Source organism: Leuresthes tenuis, unplaced genomic scaffold (assembly GCF_036924035.1).
Source record: "Leuresthes tenuis unplaced genomic scaffold, fLeuTen1.0.hap1 SCAF_1, whole genome shotgun sequence".
NCBI classification, from domain to species: domain Eukaryota; kingdom Metazoa; phylum Chordata; class Actinopteri; order Atheriniformes; family Atherinopsidae; genus Leuresthes; species Leuresthes tenuis.
In genome coordinates this window covers 719,512-740,157 of record NW_027325355.1, presented here as the reverse complement: position 1 = coordinate 740,157, position 20,646 = coordinate 719,512, and the positions used below count along the sequence as shown (strand labels likewise).

Here is a 20,646-nt window from a genome sequence, read left to right as displayed (position 1 = left end):
AAGAGAATGATCACATCAGAGAAGATGATATGCCCGCTACACATCAGCCTTTCTCGGCAATTATCTGGTTGCATAGAGGAACCGTATGATTCCAGTACCTATATAATGCACATTTGTCAGAGACATTGTCGCTTGCGGCCACACCACCCTGAACATGCCCGACCTCGTCTGATCTCGGAAGCCAAACAGGGTTGAGCCTGCTTAGTACTTGGATGGGAGACTGCTTGGGAATACCAGGTGCTGTACGCTTCTTCTCTCCTCTCTACCACCTGCATGTCTTTTGTTGCAACGTCTGATCATCCTGTGACACATGAGGAAGTTGGTCATCTTCAGCAGCTGCTGCTTCTTTGTTGGCAGACACAAAGTGATCTGAGAGTCTCAGTTTCAGCTGCAGAGAATAATCACATCAGGGAAGAAGATGTGCCCACTACAAGTCAGCCTTTCTCTGCAATTATCTGGTTACATAGAAGAAGTGTATGATTCCAGTACCTATATAATGCACATTTGTCACAGTTAATGTCGCTTACGGCCACACCACCCTGAATAAGCCCGACCTCGTCTGATCTTGGAAGCCAAGCAGGATTGGGCCTTGTTAGTACTTGGATGGGAGTCCTCTTGGGAATACCAGGTGCTGTAAGCTTTTTCTCCTCTCTCTACCACCTGCATGTCTTTTGTTGCAACGTCTGATCACCCTGTGACACATGAGGAAGGTGGTCATCTTCAGCTGCTGCTGCTTTGTTGGCAGACACGAAGTGATCTGAGAGTCTCAGTTTCAGCTCGAGAGAATAATCACGTCAGGGAAGAAGATGTGCCCACTACTTATCAGCTTTTCTCGGCAATAATCTGGTTACATAGAGGAACTGTATGATTCCAGTACCTATATAATGCACATTTGTCACAGTTATTGTTGCTTACGGCCACACCACCCTGAATATACCCGACCTCGTCTGATCTCGGAAGCCAAGCAGGTTTGGGCCTGGTTAGTACTTGGATGGTAGACTGCATGGGAATACCAGGTGCTTTAAGCTTTTTCTCTTCTCTCTACCACCTTCATGTCTTTTGTTGCAACGTCTGAGCACCCTGTGACACATGAGGAAGTTGGTCATCTTCATTTTCTGCTGCTTTGTTGGCAGACACGAAGTGATCTGAGAGTCTCAGTTTCAGCTGAAGAGAATAATCACATCAAGGAGGAAGATGAACCCACTACAAGTCAGCCTTTTTCGGCAATTATCTGGTTACACAGAGGAAGTGTATGATTCCAGTACCTATATAATGCACAATTGTCACCGATATTTTTGCTTACGGCCACACCACCCTGAATAAGCCCGACCTCGTCTGATCTCGGAAGCCAAGCACGGTTGGGCCTGGTTAGTACTTGAATGGGAGACCGCTTGGGAATACCAGGTACCTTAAGCTTTTTCTCTTCTCTCTACCACCTGCATGTCTTTTGTTGCAACGTCTGATCACCCTGTGACACATGAGGAAGTTGGTCATCTTCAGCTTCTGCTGCTTTGTTGGCAGACACGAAGTGATCTGAGAGTCTCATGTTCAGCTGGAGAAAATTATCACGTCAGGGAAGAAGATGTGCCCACTACAGATCAGCCTTTCTCAGCAATTATCTGGTTACATAGAGGAACCGTATGATTCCTGTACTTATATAATGCACATTTGTCAGACACATTGTTGCTTACGGCCACACCACCCTGAACATGCCTGATCTCGTAAGCCAAGCAGGGTTGAGCCTCCTTAGTACTTGGATGGGAGACTGCTTGGGAATACCAGGTGCTGTAAGCTTTTTCTCTTCTCTCTACCACCTGCATGTCTTTTGTTGCAACGTCTGATCACCCTGTGACACATGAGGAAGTTGGTCATCTTCAGCTGCTGCTGCTTTGTTGGCTGACACGAAGTGATCTGAGAGTCTCAGTTTAAGTTGCAGAGAATGATCACATCAGAGAAGATGATTTGCCCGCTACACATCAGCCTTTCTCGGCAATTATCTGGTTGCATAGAGGAACCGTATGATTCCAGTACCTATATAATGCACATTTGTCAGAGACATTGTTGCTTACGGCCACACCACCCTGAATAAGCCCGACCTCGTCTGATCTCGGACGCCAAGCAGGGTTGTACCTGGTTAGTACTTGGATGGGAGACAGCTTGGGAATACCAGGTGCTGTAAGCTTTTTCTCTTCTCTCTACCACCTGCATGTCTTTTGTTGCAACGTCTGATCACCCTGTGACACGTGAAGAAGTTAGTCATCTTCAGCTGCTGCTGCTTTGTTGATAGACACGAGGTGATCTGAGAGTCTCAGTTTCAGCTGCAGAGAATAATCACATCAAGGAGGAAGATGAACCCACTACAAGTCAGCCTTTTTCGGCAATTATCTGGTTATACAGAGGAAGTGTATGATTCCAGTACCTATATAATGCACATTTGTCACCAAAATTTTTGATTATGGCCACACCACCCTGAATAAGCCCAACCTCGTCTGATCTCGGAAGCCAAGCAGGGTTGGGCCTGGTTAGTACTTGAATGGGAGACTGCTTGGGAATACCAGGTGCCTTAAGCTTTTTCTCTTCTCTCTACCACCTGCATGTCTTTTGTTGCAACGTCTGATCACCCTGTGACACATGAGGAAGTTGGTCATCTTCATTTTCTGCTGCTTTGTTGGCAGACACGAAGTGATCTGAGAGTCTCAGTTTCAGCTGAAGAGAATAATCACATCAAGGAGGAAGATGAACCCACTACAAGTCAGCCTTTTTCGGCAATTATCTGGTTACACAGAGGAAGTGTATGATTCCAGTACCTATATAATGCACAATTGTCACCGATATTTTTGCTTACGGCCACACCACCCTGAATAAGCCCGACCTCGTCTGATCTCGGAAGCCAAGCACGGTTGGGCCTGGTTAGTACTTGAATGGGAGACCGCTTGGGAATACCAGGTACCTTAAGCTTTTTCTCTTCTCTCTACCACCTGCATGTCTTTTGTTGCAACGTCTGATCACCCTGTGACACATGAGGAAGATGGTCATCTTCAGCTTCTGCTGCTTTGTTGGCAGACACGAAGTGATCTGAGAGTCTCATGTTCAGCTGGAGAAAATTATCACGTCAGGGAAGAAGATGTGCCCACTACAGATCAGCCTTTCTCAGCAATTATCTGGTTACATAGAGGAACCGTATGATTCCAGTACCTATATAATGCACATTTGTCACAGAAATTGTTCCTTACGGCCACACCACCCTGAATAAGCCCGACCTCGTCTGATCTCGGAAGCCAAGGAGGGTTGGGCCTGGTTAGTACTTTAATGGGAGACTGCTTGGGAATACCAGGTTCTGTAAGCGTTTTCTCTTCTCTCTACAACCTGCATGTCTTTTGTTGCAACGTCTGATCACCCTGTGACACATGAGGAAGTTGGTCATCTTCAGCTGCTGCTGCTTTGTTGGCAGACACGAAGTGATCTGAGAGTCTCAGTTTCAGCTGCAGAGAATAATCACATCAGGGAAGAAGATGTGCCCATAACACGTCAGCCTTTCTCTGCAATTATCTGGTTACATAGAGGAAGTGTATGATTCCAGTACCTATATAATGCACATTTGTCACAGAAATTGTTCCTTATGGCCACACCACCCTGAATAAGCCCGACCTCGTCTGATCTCGGAAGCCAAGGAGGGTTGGGCCTGGTTAGTACTTTAATGGGAGACTGCTTGGGAATACCAGGTGCTGTAAGCGTTTTCTCTTCTCTCTACAACCTGCATGTCTTTTGTTGCAACGTCTGATCACCCTGTGACACATGAGGAAGTTGGCCATCTTCAGCTGCTGCTGCTTTGTTGGAAGACACGAAGTGATCTGAGAGTCTCAGTTTCAGCTAAAGAGAATAATCACTTCAGGGAAGAAGATGTGCCCACTACAGATCAGCCTTTCTCAGCAATTATCTGGTTACATAGAGGAACCGTATGATTCCTGTACTTATATAATGCACATTTGTCAGACACATTGTTGCTTACGGCCACACCACCCTGAACATGCCCGACCTCGTCTGATCTCGGAAGCCAAGCAGGGCTGAACCTCCTTAGTACTTGGATGGGAGACTGCTTGGGAATACCAGGTGCTGTAAGCTTCTTCTCTTCTCTCTACCACCTGCATGTCTTTTGTTGCAACTCCTGATCACCCTGTGACACATGAGGAAGTTGGTCATCTTCAGCTGCTGCTGCTTTGTTGGCTGACACGAAGTGATCTGAGAGTCTCAGTTTCAGTTGCAGATAATGATCACATCAGAGAAGATCATTTGCCCGCTACACATCAGCCTTTCTCGGCAATTATCTGGTTGCATAGAGGAACCGTATGATTCCAGTACCTATATAATGCACATTTGTCAGAGACATTGTTGCTTACGGCCACACCACCCTGAAAAAGCCCGACCTCGTCTGATCTCGGACGCCAAGCAGGGTTGTACCTGGTTAGTACTTGGATGGGAGACAGCTTGGGAATACCAGGTGCTGTAAGCTTTCTCTCTTCTCTCTACCACCTGCATGTCTTTTGTTGCAACGTCTGATCACCTTGTGACACGTGAAGAAGTTAGTCATCTTCAGCTGCTGCTGCTTTGTTGATAGACACGAGGTGATCTGAGAGTCTCAGTTTCAGCTGCAGAGAATAATCACATCAAGGAGGAAGATGAACCCACTACAAGTCAGCCTTTTTCGGCAATTATCTGGTTATACAGAGGAAGTGTATGATTCCAGTACCTATATAATGCACAATTGTCACCGATATTTTTGCTTACGGCCACACCACCCTGAATAAGCCCGACCTCGTCTGATCTCGGAAGCCAAGCACGGTTGGGCCTGGTTAGTACTTGAATGGGAGACCGCTTGGGAATACCAGGTACCTTAAGCTTTTTCTCTTCTCTCTACCACCTGCATGTCTTTTGTTGCAACGTCTGATCACCCTGTGACACATGAGGAAGTTGGTCATCTTCAGCTTCTGCTGCTTTGTTGGCAGACACGAAGTGATCTGAGAGTCTCATGTTCAGCTGGAGAAAATTATCACGTCAGGGAAGAAGATGTGCCCACTACAGATCAGCCTTTCTCAGCAATTATCTGGTTACATAGAGGAACCGTATGATTCCTGTACTTATATAATGCACATTTGTCAGACACATTGTTGCTTACGGCCACACCACCCTGAACATGCCTGATCTCGTAAGCCAAGCAGGGTTGAGCCTCCTTAGTACTTGGATGGGAGACTGCTTGGGAATACCAGGTGCTGTAAGCTTTTTCTCTTCTCTCTACCACCTGCATGTCTTTTGTTGCAACGTCTGATCACCCTGTGACACATGAGGAAGTTGGTCATCTTCAGCTGCTGCTGCTTTGTTGGCTGACACGAAGTGATCTGAGAGTCTCAGTTTAAGTTGCAGAGAATGATCACATCAGAGAAGATGATTTGCCCGCTACACATCAGCCTTTCTCGGCAATTATCTGGTTGCATAGAGGAACCGTATGATTCCAGTACCTATATAATCTACATTTGTCAGAGACATTGTTGCTTACGGCCACACCACCCTGAATAAGCCCGACCTCGTCTGATCTCGGACGCCAAGCAGGGTTGTACCTGGTTAGTACTTGGATGGGAGACATCTTGGGAATACCAGGTGCTGTAAGCTTTTTCTCTTCTCTCTACCACCTGCATGTCTTTTGTTGCAACGTCTGATCACCCTGTGACACGTGAAGAAGTTAGTCATCTTCAGCTGCTGCTGCTTTGTTGATAGACACGAGGTGATCTGAGAGTCTCAGTTTCAGCTGCAGAGAATAATCACATCAAGGAGGAAGATGAACCCACTACAAGTCAGCCTTTTTCGGCAATTATCTGGTTATACAGAGGAAGTGTATGATTCCAGTACCTATATAATGCACATTTGTCACCAATATTGTTGCTTATGGCCACACCACCCTGAATAAGCCCAACCTCGTCTGATCTCGGAAGCCAAGCAGGGTTGGGCCTGGTTAGTACTTGAATGGGAGACTGCTTGGGAATACCAGGTGCCTTAAGCTTTTTCTCTTCTCTCTACCACCTGCATGTCTTTTGTTGCAACGTCTGATCACCCTGTGACACATGAGGAAGTTGGTCATCTTCATTTTCTGCTGCTTTGTTGGCAGACACGAAGTGATCTGAGAGTCTCAGTTTCAGCTGAAGAGAATAATCACATCAAGGAGGAAGATGAACCCACTACAAGTCAGCCTTTTTCGGCAATTATCTGGTTACACAGAGGAAGTGTATGATTCCAGTACCTATATAATGCACAATTGTCACCGATATTTTTGCTTACGGCCACACCACCCTGAATAAGCCCGACCTCGTCTGATCTCGGAAGCCAAGCACGGTTGGGCCTGGTTAGTACTTGAATGGGAGACCGCTTGGGAATACCAGGTACCTTAAGCTTTTTCTCTTCTCTCTACCACCTGCATGTCTTTTGTTGCAACGTCTGATCACCCTGTGACACATGAGGAAGATGGTCATCTTCAGGTTCTGCTGCTTTGTTGGCAGACACGAAGTGATCTGAGAGTCTCATGTTCAGCTGGAGAAAATTATCACGTCAGGGAAGAAGATGTGCCCACTACAGATCAGCCTTTCTCAGCAATTATCTGGTTACATAGAGGAACCGTATGATTCCAGTACCTATATAATGCACATTTGTCACAGAAATTGTTCCTTACGGCCACACCACCCTGAATAAGCCCGACCTCGTCTGATCTCGGAAGCCAAGGAGGGTTGGGCCTGGTTAGTACTTTAATGGGAGACTGCTTGGGAATACCAGGTTCTGTAAGCGTTTTCTCTTCTCTCTACAACCTGCATGTCTTTTGTTGCAACGTCTGATCACCCTGTGACACATGAGGAAGTTGGTCATCTTCAGCTGCTGCTGCTTTGTTGGCAGACACGAAGTGATCTGAGAGTCTCAGTTTCAGCTGCAGAGAATAATCACATCAGGGAAGAAGATGTGCCCATAACACGTCAGCCTTTCTCTGCAATTATCTGGTTACATAGAGGAAGTGTATGATTCCAGTACCTATATAATGCACATTTGTCACAGAAATTGTTCCTTATGGCCACACCACCCTGAATAAGCCCGACCTCGTCTGATCTCGGAAGCCAAGGAGGGTTGGGCCTGGTTAGTACTTTAATGGGAGACTGCTTGGGAATACCAGGTGCTGTAAGCGTTTTCTCTTCTCTCTACAACCTGCATGTCTTTTGTTGCAACGTCTGATCACCCTGTGACACATGAGGAAGTTGGCCATCTTCAGCTGCTGCTGCTTTGTTGGAAGACACGAAGTGATCTGAGAGTCTCAGTTTCAGCTAAAGAGAATAATCACTTCAGGGAAGAAGATGTGCCCACTACAGATCAGCCTTTCTCAGCAATTATCTGGTTACATAGAGGAACCGTATGATTCCTGTACTTATATAATGCACATTTGTCAGACACATTGTTGCTTACGGCCACACCACCCTGAACATGCCCGACCTCGTCTGATCTCGGAAGCCAAGCAGGGCTGAACCTCCTTAGTACTTGGATGGGAGACTGCTTGGGAATACCAGGTGCTGTAAGCTTCTTCTCTTCTCTCTACCACCTGCATGTCTTTTGTTGCAACTCCTGATCACCCTGTGACACATGAGGAAGTTGGTCATCTTCAGCTGCTGCTGCTTTGTTGGCTGACACGAAGTGATCTGAGAGTCTCAGTTTCAGTTGCAGATAATGATCACATCAGAGAAGATCATTTGCCCGCTACACATCAGCCTTTCTCGGCAATTATCTGGTTGCATAGAGGAACCGTATGATTCCAGTACCTATATAATGCACATTTGTCAGAGACATTGTTGCTTACGGCCACACCACCCTGAATAAGCCCGACCTCGTCTGATCTCGGACGCCAAGCAGGGTTGTACCTGGTTAGTACTTGGATGGGAGACAGCTTGGGAATACCAGGTGCTGTAAGCTTTCTCTCTTCTCTCTACCACCTGCATGTCTTTTGTTGCAACGTCTGATCACCTTGTGACACGTGAAGAAGTTAGTCATCTTCAGCTGCTGCTGCTTTGTTGATAGACACGAGGTGATCTGAGAGTCTCAGTTTCAGCTGCAGAGAATAATCACATCAAGGAGGAAGATGAACCCACTACAAGTCAGCCTTTTTCGGCAATTATCTGGTTATACAGAGGAAGTGTATGATTCCAGTACCTATATAATGCACATTTGTCACCAAAATTGTTGCTTATGGCCACACCACCCTGAATAAGCCCAACCTCGTCTGATCTCGGAAGCCAAGCAGGGTTGGGCCTGGTTAGTACTTGAATGGGAGACTGCTTGGGAAAACCAGGTGCCTTAAGCTTTTTCTCTTCTCTCTACCACCTGCATGTCTTTTGTTGCAACGTCTGATCACCCTGTGACACATGAGGAAGTTGGTCATCTTCATTTTCTGCTGCTTTGTTGGCAGACACGAAGTGATCTGAGAGTCTCAGTTTCAGCTGAAGAGAATAATCACATCAAGGAAGAAGATGTGCCCACTACAGATCAGCCTTTCTCAGCAATTATCTGGTTACATAGAGGAACCGTATGATTCCTGTACTTATATAATGCACATTTGTCAGACACATTGTTGCTTACGGCCACACCACCCTGAACATGCCCGACCTCGTCTGATCTCGGAAGCCAAGCACGGTTGGGCCTGGTTAGTACTTGAATGGGAGACCGCTTGGGAATACCAGGTACCTTAAGCTTTTTCTCTTCTCTCTACCACCTGCATGTCTTTTGTTGCAACGTCTGATCACCCTGTGACACATGAGGAAGTTGGTCATCTTCAGCTTCTGCTGCTTTGTTGGCAGACACGAAGTGATCTGAGAGTCTCATGTTCAGCTGGAGAAAATTATCACGTCAGGGAAGAAGATGTGCCCACTACAGATCAGCCTTTCTCAGCAATTATCTGGTTACATAGAGGAACCGTATGATTCCTGTACTTATATAATGCACATTTGTCAGACACATTGTTGCTTACGGCCACACCACCCTGAACATGCCTGATCTCGTAAGCCAAGCAGGGTTGAGCCTCCTTAGTACTTGGATGGGAGACTGCTTGGGAATACCAGGTGCTGTAAGCTTTTTCTCTTCTCTCTACCACCTGCATGTCTTTTGTTGCAACGTCTGATCACCCTGTGACACATGAGGAAGTTGGTCATCTTCAGCTGCTGCTGCTTTGTTGGCTGACACGAAGTGATCTGAGAGTCTCAGTTTAAGTTGCAGAGAATGATCACATCAGAGAAGATGATTTGCCCGCTACACATCAGCCTTTCTCGGCAATTATCTGGTTGCATAGAGGAACCGTATGATTCCAGTACCTATATAATCTACATTTGTCAGAGACATTGTTGCTTACGGCCACACCACCCTGAATAAGCCCGACCTCGTCTGATCTCGGACGCCAAGCAGGGTTGTACCTGGTTAGTACTTGGATGGGAGACAGCTTGGGAATACCAGGTGCTGTAAGCTTTTTCTCTTCTCTCTACCACCTGCATGTCTTTTGTTGCAACGTCTGATCACCCTGTGACACGTGAAGAAGTTAGTCATCTTCAGCTGCTGCTGCTTTGTTGATAGACACGAGGTGATCTGAGAGTCTCAGTTTCAGCTGCAGAGAATAATCACATCAAGGAGGAAGATGAACCCACTACAAGTCAGCCTTTTTCGGCAATTATCTGGTTATACAGAGGAAGTGTATGATTCCAGTACCTATATAATGCACATTTGTCACCAAAATTTTTGCTTATGGCCACACCACCCTGAATAAGCCCAACCTCGTCTGATCTCGGAAGCCAAGCAGGGTTGGGCCTGGTTAGTACTTGAATGGGAGACTGCTTGGGAATACCAGGTGCCTTAAGCTTTTTCTCTTCTCTCTACCACCTGCATGTCTTTTGTTGCAACGTCTGATCACCCTGTGACACATGAGGAAGTTGGTCATCTTCATTTTCTGCTGCTTTGTTGGCAGACACGAAGTGATCTGAGAGTCTCAGTTTCAGCTGAAGAGAATAATCACATCAAGGAGGAAGATGAACCCACTACAAGTCAGCCTTTTTCGGCAATTATCTGGTTACACAGAGGAAGTGTATGATTCCAGTACCTATATAATGCACAATTGTCACCGATATTTTTGCTTACGGCCACACCACCCTGAATAAGCCCGACCTCGTCTGATCTCGGAAGCCAAGCACGGTTGGGCCTGGTTAGTACTTGAATGGGAGACCGCTTGGGAATACCAGGTACCTTAAGCTTTTTCTCTTCTCTCTACCACCTGCATGTCTTTTGTTGCAACGTCTGATCACCCTGTGACACATGAGGAAGATGGTCATCTTCAGCTTCTGCTGCTTTGTTGGCAGACACGAAGTGATCTGAGAGTCTCATGTTCAGCTGGAGAAAATTATCACGTCAGGGAAGAAGATGTGCCCACTACAGATCAGCCTTTCTCAGCAATTATCTGGTTACATAGAGGAACCGTATGATTCCTGTACTTATATAATGCACATTTGTCAGACACATTGTTGCTTACGGCCACACCACCCTGAACATGCCTGATCTCGTAAGCCAAGCAGGGTTGAGCCTCCTTAGTACTTGGATGGGAGACTGCTTGGGAATACCAGGTGCTGTAAGCTTTTTCTCTTCTCTCTACCACCTGCATGTCTTTTGTTGCAACGTCTGATCACCCTGTGACACATGAGGAAGTTGGTCATCTTCAGCTGCTGCTGCTTTGTTGGCTGACACGAAGTGATCTGAGAGTCTCAGTTTAAGTTGCAGAGAATGATCACATCAGAGAAGATGATTTGCCCGCTACACATCAGCCTTTCTCGGCAATTATCTGGTTGCATAGAGGAACCGTATGATTCCAGTACCTATATAATGCACATTTGTCAGAGACATTGTTGCTTACGGCCACACCACCCTGAATAAGCCCGACCTCATCTGATCTCGGACGCCAAGCAGGGTTGTACCTGGTTAGTACTTGGATGGGAGACAGCTTGGGAATACCAGGTGCTGTAAGCTTTTTCTCTTCTCTCTACCACCTGCATGTCTTTTGTTGCAACGTCTGATCACCCTGTGACACGTGAAGAAGTTAGTCATCTTCAGCTGCTGCTGCTTTGTTGATAGACACGAGGTGATCTGAGAGTCTCAGTTTCAGCTGCAGAGAATAATCACATCAAGGAGGAAGATGAACCCACTACAAGTCAGCCTTTTTCGGCAATTATCTGGTTATACAGAGGAAGTGTATGATTCCAGTACCTATATAATGCACATTTGTCACCAATATTGTTGCTTATGGCCACACCACCCTGAATAAGCCCAACCTCGTCTGATCTCGGAAGCCAAGCAGGGTTGGGCCTGGTTAGTACTTGAATGGGAGACTGCTTGGGAATACCAGGTGCCTTAAGCTTTTTCTCTTCTCTCTACCACCTGCATGTCTTTTGTTGCAACGTCTGATCACCCTGTGACACATGAGGAAGTTGGTCATCTTCATTTTCTGCTGCTTTGTTGGCAGACACGAAGTGATCTGAGAGTCTCAGTTTCAGCTGAAGAGAATAATCACATCAAGGAGGAAGATGAACCCACTACAAGTCAGCCTTTTTCGGCAATTATCTGGTTACACAGAGGAAGTGTATGATTCCAGTACCTATATAATGCACAATTGTCACCGATATTTTTGCTTACGGCCACACCACCCTGAATAAGCCCGACCTCGTCTGATCTCGGAAGCCAAGCACGGTTGGGCCTGGTTAGTACTTGAATGGGAGACCGCTTGGGAATACCAGGTACCTTAAGCTTTTTCTCTTCTCTCTACCACCTGCATGTCTTTTGTTGCAACGTCTGATCACCCTGTGACACATGAGGAAGATGGTCATCTTCAGCTGCTGCTGCTTTGTTGGCAGACACGAAGTGATCTGAGAGTCTCAGTTTCAGCTGAAGAGAATGATCACATCAGAGAAGATGATATGCCCACTACACATCAGCCTTTCTCGGCAATTATATGGTTTCATAGAGGAAGTGTATGATTCCAGTACCTATATAATTCACATTTGTAACAAACATTGTTGCTTATGGCCACACCACCCTGAATAAGCCCCACCTTGTCTTATCCTGGAAGCCAAGCAGGGTTGGGCCTGGTTCGTACTTCAATGGGAGACTGCTTGGGAATACCAGGTGCTGTAAGCTTTTTCTCTTCTCTCTACCACCTGCATGTCTTTTGTTGCAACATCTGATCACCCTGTGACACATGAGGAAGTTTGTCATCTTCAGCTTCTGCTGCTTTGTTGGCTGACACGAAGTGATCTGAGAGTCTCAGTTTAAGTTGCAGAGAATGATCACATCAGAGAAGATGATTTGCCCGCTACACATCAGCCTTTCTCGGCAATTATCTGGTTGCATAGAGGAACCGTATGATTCCAGTACCTATATAATGCACATTTGTCAGAGACATTGTTGCTTACGGCCACACCACCCTGAATAAGCCCGACCTCATCTGATCTCGGACGCCAAGCAGGGTTGTACCTGGTTAGTACTTGGATGGGAGACAGCTTGGGAATACCAGGTGCTGTAAGCTTTTTCTCTTCTCTCTACCACCTGCATGTCTTTTGTTGCAACGTCTGATCACCCTGTGACACGTGAAGAAGTTAGTCATCTTCAGCTGCTGCTGCTTTGTTGATAGACACGAGGTGATCTGAGAGTCTCAGTTTCAGCTGCAGAGAATAATCACATCAAGGAGGAAGATGAACCCACTACAAGTCAGCCTTTTTCGGCAATTATCTGGTTATACAGAGGAAGTGTATGATTCCAGTACCTATATAATGCACATTTGTCACCAATATTGTTGCTTATGGCCACACCACCCTGAATAAGCCCAACCTCGTCTGATCTCGGAAGCCAAGCAGGGTTGGGCCTGGTTAGTACTTGAATGGGAGACTGCTTGGGAATACCAGGTGCCTTAAGCTTTTTCTCTTCTCTCTACCACCTGCATGTCTTTTGTTGCAACGTCTGATCACCCTGTGACACATGAGGAAGTTGGTCATCTTCATTTTCTGCTGCTTTGTTGGCAGACACGAAGTGATCTGAGAGTCTCAGTTTCAGCTGAAGAGAATAATCACATCAAGGAGGAAGATGAACCCACTACAAGTCAGCCTTTTTCGGCAATTATCTGGTTACACAGAGGAAGTGTATGATTCCAGTACCTATATAATGCACAATTGTCACCGATATTTTTGCTTACGGCCACACCACCCTGAATAAGCCCGACCTCGTCTGATCTCGGAAGCCAAGCACGGTTGGGCCTGGTTAGTACTTGAATGGGAGACCGCTTGGGAATACCAGGTACCTTAAGCTTTTTCTCTTCTCTCTACCACCTGCATGTCTTTTGTTGCAACGTCTGATCACCCTGTGACACATGAGGAAGATGGTCATCTTCAGCTTCTGCTGCTTTGTTGGCAGACACGAAGTGATCTGAGAGTCTCATGTTCAGCTGGAGAAAATTATCACGTCAGGGAAGAAGATGTGCCCACTACAGATCAGCCTTTCTCAGCAATTATCTGGTTACATAGAGGAACCGTATGATTCCAGTACCTATATAATGCACATTTGTCACACAAATTGTTCCTTACGGCCACACCACCCTGAATAAGCCCGACCTCGTCTGATCTCGGACGCCAAGCAGGGTTGTACCTGGTTAGTACTTGGATGGGAGACAGCTTGGGAATACCAGGTGCTGTAAGCTTTTTCTCTTCTCTCTACCACCTGCATGTCTTTTGTTGCAACGTCTGATCACCCTGTGACACATGAGGAAGATGGTCATCTTCAGCTTCTGCTGCTTTGTTGGCAGACACGAAGTGATCTGAGAGTCTCATGTTCAGCTGGAGAAAATTATCACGTCAGGGAAGAAGATGTGCCCACTACACATCAGCCTTTCTCAGCAATTATCTGGTTACATAGAGGAACCGTATGATTCCTGTACTTATATAATGCACATTTGTCAGACACATTGTTTCTTACGGCCACACTACCCTGAACATGCCCGACCTTGTCTGATCTCGGAAGCCAAGCAGGGTTGAGCCTGCTTAGTACTTGGATGGGAGACAGCTTGGGAATACCAGGTGCTGTAAGCTTTTTCTCTTCTCTCTACCACCTGCATGTCTTTTGTTGCAACGTCTGATCACCCTGTGACACGTGAAGAAGTTGGTCATCTTCAGCTGCTGCTGCTTTGTTGGCAGACACGAAGTGATCTGAGAGTCTCAGTTTCAGCTGGAGAGAATAATCACATCAGGGAAGAAGATATGCCCACTACACATCAGCCTTTCTCGGCAATTATCTGGTTACATAGAGGAACTGTATGATTCCAGTACCAATATAATGCACATTTGTCACAGACTTTGTTGCTTACGGCCACACCACCCTCAACATATCCGACCTTGTCCGATCACGGAAGCCAAGCACGGTTGGGCCTGGTTAGTACTTAGATGGGAGACTGCTTTGGAATACCAGGTGCTGTAAGCTTTTTCTCTTTTCTCTACCACCTGCATGTCTTTTGTTGCAACGTCTGATCACCCTGTGACACATGAGGAAGTTGGTCATCTTCAGCTTCTGCTGCTTTGTTGGCAGACACAAAGTGATCTGAGAGTCTCATTTTCAGCTGGAGAGAATTATCACGTCAGGGAACAAGATGTGCCCACTACACATCAGCCTTTCTCGGCAATTATCTGGTTGCATAGAGGAACCGTATGACTCCATTACCTATATAATGCACATTTGTCACAGAAATTGTCGCTTACGGCCACACCACCCTGAATATGCCCGACCTCGTCTGATCTCGGAAGCCAAGCAGGGTTGGGGCTGGTTAGTACTTGGATGGGAGACCGCTTGGGAATACGAGGTGCTGTAAGCTTCTTCTCTTCTCTCTACCACCTGCATGTCTTTTGTTGCAACGTCTGATCACCCTGTGACACATGAGGAAGTTGGTCATCTTCAGTTACTGCTGCTGCTTTGTTGGCAGACACAAAGTGATCTGAGAGTCTCAGTTTCAGTTGCAGAGAATGATCACATCAGAGAAGATGATTTGCGCGCTACACATCAGCCTTTCTCAGCAATTATCTGGTTGCATAGAGGAACCGTATGATTCCAGTACCTATATAATGCACATTTGTCAGAGACATTGTTGCTTACGGCCACACCACCCTGAATAAGCCCGACCTCGTCTGATCTCGGACGCCAAACAGGGTTGTACCTGGTTAGTACTTGGATGGGAGACAGCTTGGGAACACCAGGTGCTGTAAGCTTTTTCTCTTCTCTCTACCACCTGCATGTCTTTTGTTGCAACGTCTGATCACCCTGTGACACATGAGGAAGTTGGTCATCTTCAGCTGCTGCTGCTTTGTTGGCAGACACAAAGTGATCTGAGAGTCTCAGTTTCAGCTCGAGAGAATAATCACGTCAGGGAAGAAGATGTGCCCACTACTTATCAGCTTTTCTCGGCAATTATCTGGTTACATAGAGGAACCGTATGATTCCAGTACCTATATAATGCACATTTGTCAGAGACATTGTTGCTTACGGCCACACCACCCTGAACATGCCCGACCTCGTCTGATCTCGGACGCCAAACAGGGTTGTACCTGGTTAGTACTTGGATGGGAGACCTCTTGGGAACACCAGGTGCTGTAAGCTTTTTCTCTTCTCTCTACCACCTGCATGTCTTTTGTTGCAACGTCTGATCACCCTGTGACACATGAGGAAGTTGGTCATCTTCAGCTGCTGCTGCTTTGTTGGTAGACACGAAGTGATCTGAGAGTCTCAGTTTCAGCTGCAGAGAATAATCACATGAGGGAAGAAGATTTGCCCACTACAAGTCAGCCTTTCTCGGCAATTATCTGGTTACATAGAGGAACCGTATGATTCCAGTACCTATATAATGCACATTTGTCACAGACATTGTTGCTTACGGCCACACCACCCTGAACATGCCCGACCTCGTCTGATCTCGGTAGCCAAGGAGGGTTGGGCCTGGTTAGTACTTTAATGGGAGACTGCTTGGGAATACCAGGTGCTGTAAGCGTTTTCTCTTCTCTCTACAACCTGCATGTCTTTTGTTGCAACGTCTGATCACCCTGTGACACACGAGGAAGTTGGCCATCTTCAGCTGCTGCTGCTTTGTTGGAAGACACGAAGTGATCTGAGAGTCTCAGTTTCAACTGAAGAGAATAATGACGTCAGGGAAGAAGATGTGCCGACTACACATCAGCCTTTCTCAGCAATTATCTGGTTACATAGAGGAACCGTATGATTCCTGTAGTTATATAATGCACATTTGTCAGAGACATTGTTGCTTACGGCCACACCACCCTGAACATGCCCGACCTCGTCTGATCTCGGAAGCCAAGCAGGGTTGAGCCTCCTTAGTACTTGGATGGAAGACCTCTTGGGAATACCAGGTGCTGTAAGCTTTTTCTCTTCTCTCGACCACCTGCATGTCTTTTGTTGCAACGTCTGATCACCCTGTGACACATGAGGAAGTTGGTCATCTTCAGCTGCTGCTGCTTTGTTGGCTGACACAAAGTGATCTGAGAGTCTCAGTTTCAGTTGCAGAGAATGATCACATCAGAGAAGATGATTTGCCCGCTACACATCAGCCTTTCTCGGCAATTATCTGGTTGCATAGAGGAACCGTATGATTCCAGTACCTATATAATGCACATTTGTCACAGTTATGGTTGCTTACGGCCACACCACCCTGAATATGCCCAACCTCATCTGATCTCAGAAGCCAAGGAGGTTTGGGCCTGGTTAGTACTTGGATGGTAGACATTCTGGGAATACCAGGTGCTGTAAGCTTTTTCTCTTCTCTCTACCACCTGCATGTCTTTTGTTGCAACGTCTGATCACCCTGTGACACATGAGGAAGTTGGTCATCTTCAGCTGCTGCTGCTTTGTTGGCTGACACAAAGTGATCTGAGAGTCTCAGTTTCAGTTGCAGAGAATGATCACATCAGAGAAGATGATTTGCCCGCTACACATCAGCCTTTCTCGGCAATTATCTGGTTGCATAGAGGAACCGTATGATTCCAGTACCTATATAATGCACATTTGTCAGAGACATTGTTGCTTACGGCCACACCACCCTGAATAAGCCCGACCTCGTCTGATCTCGGACGCCAAACAGGGTTGTACCTGGTTAGTACTTGGATGGGAGACAGCTTGGGAACACCAGGTGCTGTAAGCTTTTTCTCTTCTCTCAACCACCTGCATGTCTTTTGTTGCAACGTCTGATCACCCTGTGACACATGAGGAAGTTGGTCATCTTCAGCTTCTGCTGCTTTGTTGGCAGACACGAAGTGATCTGAGAGTCTCAGTTTCAGCTGCAGAGAATGATCACATGAGGGAAGAAGATGTGCCCACTACAAGTCAGCCTTTCTCGGCAATTATCTGGTTACATAGAGGAACCGTATGATTCCAGTACCTATATAATGCACATTTGTCACAGACATTGTTGCTTACGGCCACACCACCCTGAACATGCCCGACCTCGTCTGATCTCGGTAGCCAAGGAGGGTTGGGCCTGGTTAGTACTTTAATGGGAGACTGCTTGGGAATACCAGGTGCTCTAAGCGTTTTCTCTTCTCTCTACAACCTGCATGTCTTTTGTTGCAACGTCTGATCACCCTGTGACACACGAGGAAGTTGGCCATCTTCAGCTGCTGCTGCTTTGTTGGAAGACACGAAGTGATCTGAGAGTCTCAGTTTCAACTGAAGAGAATAATCACGTCAGGGAAGAAGATGTGCCGACTACACATCAGCCTTTCTCAGCAATTATCTGGTTACATAGAGGAACCGTATGATTCCTGTAGTTATATAATGCACATTTGTCAGACACATTGTTGCTTACGGCCACACCACCCTGAACATGCCCGACCTCGTCTGATCTCGGAAGCCAAGCAGGGTTGAGCCTCCTTAGTACTTGGATGGGAGACTGCTTGGGAATACCAGGTGCTGTAAGCGTTTTCTCTTCTCTCTACAACCTGCATGTCTTTTGTTGCAACGTCTGATCACCCTGTGACACATGAGGAAGTTGGTCATATTCAGCTGCTGCTGCTTTGTTGGCTGACACAAAGTGATCTGAGAGTCTCAGTTTCAGTTGCAGAGAATGATCACATCAGAGAAGATGATTTGCCCGCTACACATCAGCCTTTCTCGGCAATTATCTGGTTGCATAGAGGAACCGTATGATTCCAGTACCTATATAATGCACATTTGTCAGAGACATTGTTGCTTACGGCCACACCACCCTGAATAAGCCCGACCTCGCCTGATCTCGGACACCAAGAAGGTTGTACCTGGTTAGTACTTGGATGGGAGACATCTTGGGAATACCAGGTGCTGTAAGCTTTTTCTCTTCTCTCTACCACCTGCATGTCTTTTGTTGCAACGTCTGATCACCCTGTGACACGTGAAGAAGTTGGTCATCTTCAGCTGCTGCTGCTTTGTTGATAGACACGAGGTGATCTGAGAGTCTCAGTTTCAGCTGAAGAGAATAATCACATCAAGGATGAAGATGAACCCACTACAAGTCAGCCTTTTTCGGCAATTATCTGGTTACACAGAGGAACTGTATGATTCCAGTACCTATATAATGCACATTTGTCACAGTTATGGTTGCTTACGGCCACACCACCCTGAATATGCCCAACCTCATCTGATCTCAGAAGCCAAGCAGGTTTGGGCCTGGTTAGTACTTGGGTGGTAGACATTCTGGGAATACCAGGTGCTGTAAGCTTTTTCTCTTCTCTCTACCACCTGCATGTCTTTTGTTGCAACGTCTGATCACCCTGTGACACATGAGGAAGTTGGTCATCTTCAGCTGCTGCTGCTTTGTTGGCTGACACAAAGTGATCTGAGAGTCTCAGTTTCAGTTGCAGAGAATGATCACATCAGAGAAGATGATTTGCCCGCTACACATCAGCCTTTCTCGGCAATTATCTGGTTGCATAGAGGAACCGTATGATTCCAGTACCTATATAATGCACATTTGTCAGAGACATTGTTGCTTACGGCCACACCACCCTGAATAAGCCCGACCTCGCCTGATCTCGGACACCAAGAAGGTTGTACCTGGTTAGTACTTGGATGGGAGACATCTTGGGAATACCAGGTGCTGTAAGCTTTTTCTCTTCTCTCTACCACCTACATGTCTTTTGTTGCAACGTCTGATCACCCTGTGACACGTGAAGAAGTTGGTCATCTTCAGCTGCTGCTGCTTTGTTGATAGACACGAGGTGATCTGAGAGTCTCAGTTTCAGCTGAAGAGAATAATCACATCAAGGATGAAGATGAACCCACTACAAGTCAGCCTTTTTCGGCAATTATCTGGTTACACAGAGGAACTGTATGATTCCAGTACCTATATAATGCACATTTGTCACAGTTATGGTTGCTTACGGCCACACCACCCTGAATATGCCCAACCTCATCTGATCTCAGAAGCCAAGCAGGTTTGGGCCTGGTTAGTACTTGGGTGGTAGACATTCTGGGAATACCAGGTGCTGTAAGCTTTTTCTCTTCTCTCTACCACCTGCATGTCTTTTGTTGCAACGTCTGATCACCCTGTGACACATGAGGAAGTTGGTCATCTTCAGCTGCTGCTGCTTTGTTGGCTGACACAAAGTGATCTGAGAGTCTCAGTTTCAGTTGCAGAGAATGATCACATCAGAGAAGATGATTTGCCCGCTACACATCAGCCTTTCTCGGCAATTATCTGGTTGCATAGAGGAACCGCATGATTCCAGTACCTATATAATGCACATTTGTCAGAGACATTGTTGCTTACGGCCACACCACCCTGAATAAGCCCGACCTCGTCTGATCTCGGACGCCAAACAGGGTTGTACCTGGTTAGTACTTGGATGGGAGACAGCTTGGGAACACCAGGTGCTGTAAGCTTTTTCTCTTCTCTCTACCACCTGCAAGTCTTTTGTTGCAACGTCTGATCACCCTGTGACACGTGAAGAAGTTGGTCATCTTCAGCTGCTGCTGCTTTGTTGATAGACACGAGGTGATCTGAGAGTCTCATTTTCAGCTGAAGAGAATAATCACATCAAGGAGGAAGATGAACCCACTACAAGTCAGCCTTTTTCGGCAATTATCTGGTTACACAGAGGAAGTGTATGATCCCAGTACCTATATAATGCACACTTGTCACCGATATTGTTGCTTACGGCCACACCACCCTGAATAAGCCCGACCTCGTCTGATCTCGGAAGCCAAGCAGGGTTGGGCCTGGTTAGGACTTGAATGGGAGACCGCTTGGGAATACCAGGTGCTGTAAGCTTTTTCTCTTCTCTATACCACCTGCATGTCTTTTGTTGCAACGTCTGATCACCCTGTTACACATGAGGAAGTTGGTCATCTTCAGCTTCTGCTGCTTTGTTGGCAGACACGAAGTGATCTGAGAGTCTCAGTTTCAGCTGAAGAGAATAATCACATCAGGGAAGAAGATGTGCCCACTACAAGTCAGCCTTTCTCTGCAATTATCTGGTTACATAGAAGAAGTGTATGATTCCAGTACCTATATAATGCACATTTGTC

At 46.5% G+C, this 20,646-nt stretch overlaps 46 pseudogenes; all 46 read left to right on the top strand.

Annotated features, from left to right (window-relative positions):
• The first annotated feature begins 130 nt into the window (after positions 1–130).
• Positions 131–249, top strand: LOC140289598 (5S ribosomal RNA; annotated as a pseudogene).
• Positions 250–521: 272 nt separating this feature from the next.
• LOC140280710 (5S ribosomal RNA) lies at positions 522–640 on the top strand (annotated as a pseudogene).
• Positions 641–909: 269 nt separating this feature from the next.
• Positions 910–1,028, top strand: LOC140314454 (5S ribosomal RNA; annotated as a pseudogene).
• A 269-nt stretch (positions 1,029–1,297) lies between these two features.
• LOC140320109 (5S ribosomal RNA) lies at positions 1,298–1,416 on the top strand (annotated as a pseudogene).
• Positions 1,417–2,063: 647 nt separating this feature from the next.
• On the top strand, positions 2,064–2,182 carry LOC140290354 (5S ribosomal RNA; annotated as a pseudogene).
• A 269-nt stretch (positions 2,183–2,451) lies between these two features.
• Positions 2,452–2,570, top strand: LOC140289778 (5S ribosomal RNA; annotated as a pseudogene).
• Positions 2,571–2,839: 269 nt separating this feature from the next.
• On the top strand, positions 2,840–2,958 carry LOC140320100 (5S ribosomal RNA; annotated as a pseudogene).
• Positions 2,959–3,227: 269 nt separating this feature from the next.
• Positions 3,228–3,346, top strand: LOC140293717 (5S ribosomal RNA; annotated as a pseudogene).
• Positions 3,347–3,615: 269 nt separating this feature from the next.
• On the top strand, positions 3,616–3,734 carry LOC140290907 (5S ribosomal RNA; annotated as a pseudogene).
• A 269-nt stretch (positions 3,735–4,003) lies between these two features.
• Positions 4,004–4,122, top strand: LOC140292754 (5S ribosomal RNA; annotated as a pseudogene).
• Positions 4,123–4,391: 269 nt separating this feature from the next.
• Positions 4,392–4,510, top strand: LOC140288997 (5S ribosomal RNA; annotated as a pseudogene).
• Positions 4,511–4,779: 269 nt separating this feature from the next.
• On the top strand, positions 4,780–4,898 carry LOC140320094 (5S ribosomal RNA; annotated as a pseudogene).
• A 647-nt stretch (positions 4,899–5,545) lies between these two features.
• On the top strand, positions 5,546–5,664 carry LOC140289256 (5S ribosomal RNA; annotated as a pseudogene).
• A 269-nt stretch (positions 5,665–5,933) lies between these two features.
• Positions 5,934–6,052, top strand: LOC140274631 (5S ribosomal RNA; annotated as a pseudogene).
• Positions 6,053–6,321: 269 nt separating this feature from the next.
• On the top strand, positions 6,322–6,440 carry LOC140320088 (5S ribosomal RNA; annotated as a pseudogene).
• Positions 6,441–6,709: 269 nt separating this feature from the next.
• On the top strand, positions 6,710–6,828 carry LOC140293716 (5S ribosomal RNA; annotated as a pseudogene).
• A 269-nt stretch (positions 6,829–7,097) lies between these two features.
• Positions 7,098–7,216, top strand: LOC140290906 (5S ribosomal RNA; annotated as a pseudogene).
• Positions 7,217–7,485: 269 nt separating this feature from the next.
• LOC140292752 (5S ribosomal RNA) lies at positions 7,486–7,604 on the top strand (annotated as a pseudogene).
• A 269-nt stretch (positions 7,605–7,873) lies between these two features.
• LOC140290352 (5S ribosomal RNA) lies at positions 7,874–7,992 on the top strand (annotated as a pseudogene).
• Positions 7,993–8,261: 269 nt separating this feature from the next.
• On the top strand, positions 8,262–8,380 carry LOC140278077 (5S ribosomal RNA; annotated as a pseudogene).
• A 269-nt stretch (positions 8,381–8,649) lies between these two features.
• LOC140306587 (5S ribosomal RNA) lies at positions 8,650–8,768 on the top strand (annotated as a pseudogene).
• Positions 8,769–9,415: 647 nt separating this feature from the next.
• LOC140290350 (5S ribosomal RNA) lies at positions 9,416–9,534 on the top strand (annotated as a pseudogene).
• A 269-nt stretch (positions 9,535–9,803) lies between these two features.
• On the top strand, positions 9,804–9,922 carry LOC140274625 (5S ribosomal RNA; annotated as a pseudogene).
• A 269-nt stretch (positions 9,923–10,191) lies between these two features.
• On the top strand, positions 10,192–10,310 carry LOC140320081 (5S ribosomal RNA; annotated as a pseudogene).
• A 647-nt stretch (positions 10,311–10,957) lies between these two features.
• LOC140288633 (5S ribosomal RNA) lies at positions 10,958–11,076 on the top strand (annotated as a pseudogene).
• A 269-nt stretch (positions 11,077–11,345) lies between these two features.
• Positions 11,346–11,464, top strand: LOC140274622 (5S ribosomal RNA; annotated as a pseudogene).
• Positions 11,465–11,733: 269 nt separating this feature from the next.
• Positions 11,734–11,852, top strand: LOC140320077 (5S ribosomal RNA; annotated as a pseudogene).
• A 657-nt stretch (positions 11,853–12,509) lies between these two features.
• On the top strand, positions 12,510–12,628 carry LOC140288632 (5S ribosomal RNA; annotated as a pseudogene).
• A 269-nt stretch (positions 12,629–12,897) lies between these two features.
• On the top strand, positions 12,898–13,016 carry LOC140274619 (5S ribosomal RNA; annotated as a pseudogene).
• A 269-nt stretch (positions 13,017–13,285) lies between these two features.
• LOC140320073 (5S ribosomal RNA) lies at positions 13,286–13,404 on the top strand (annotated as a pseudogene).
• A 269-nt stretch (positions 13,405–13,673) lies between these two features.
• LOC140294191 (5S ribosomal RNA) lies at positions 13,674–13,792 on the top strand (annotated as a pseudogene).
• Positions 13,793–14,061: 269 nt separating this feature from the next.
• LOC140294895 (5S ribosomal RNA) lies at positions 14,062–14,180 on the top strand (annotated as a pseudogene).
• Positions 14,181–14,449: 269 nt separating this feature from the next.
• On the top strand, positions 14,450–14,568 carry LOC140295475 (5S ribosomal RNA; annotated as a pseudogene).
• Positions 14,569–14,837: 269 nt separating this feature from the next.
• LOC140300853 (5S ribosomal RNA) lies at positions 14,838–14,956 on the top strand (annotated as a pseudogene).
• Positions 14,957–15,228: 272 nt separating this feature from the next.
• Positions 15,229–15,347, top strand: LOC140292503 (5S ribosomal RNA; annotated as a pseudogene).
• Positions 15,348–15,616: 269 nt separating this feature from the next.
• On the top strand, positions 15,617–15,735 carry LOC140303920 (5S ribosomal RNA; annotated as a pseudogene).
• A 269-nt stretch (positions 15,736–16,004) lies between these two features.
• Positions 16,005–16,123, top strand: LOC140314952 (5S ribosomal RNA; annotated as a pseudogene).
• Positions 16,124–16,392: 269 nt separating this feature from the next.
• Positions 16,393–16,511, top strand: LOC140287567 (5S ribosomal RNA; annotated as a pseudogene).
• A 269-nt stretch (positions 16,512–16,780) lies between these two features.
• LOC140296341 (5S ribosomal RNA) lies at positions 16,781–16,899 on the top strand (annotated as a pseudogene).
• A 269-nt stretch (positions 16,900–17,168) lies between these two features.
• Positions 17,169–17,287, top strand: LOC140292502 (5S ribosomal RNA; annotated as a pseudogene).
• Positions 17,288–17,556: 269 nt separating this feature from the next.
• Positions 17,557–17,675, top strand: LOC140291302 (5S ribosomal RNA; annotated as a pseudogene).
• Positions 17,676–17,944: 269 nt separating this feature from the next.
• LOC140291128 (5S ribosomal RNA) lies at positions 17,945–18,063 on the top strand (annotated as a pseudogene).
• A 656-nt stretch (positions 18,064–18,719) lies between these two features.
• On the top strand, positions 18,720–18,838 carry LOC140293860 (5S ribosomal RNA; annotated as a pseudogene).
• A 656-nt stretch (positions 18,839–19,494) lies between these two features.
• LOC140293859 (5S ribosomal RNA) lies at positions 19,495–19,613 on the top strand (annotated as a pseudogene).
• Positions 19,614–19,882: 269 nt separating this feature from the next.
• LOC140292499 (5S ribosomal RNA) lies at positions 19,883–20,001 on the top strand (annotated as a pseudogene).
• A 269-nt stretch (positions 20,002–20,270) lies between these two features.
• Positions 20,271–20,389, top strand: LOC140300133 (5S ribosomal RNA; annotated as a pseudogene).
• The last annotated feature ends 257 nt before the right edge of the window (positions 20,390–20,646 follow it).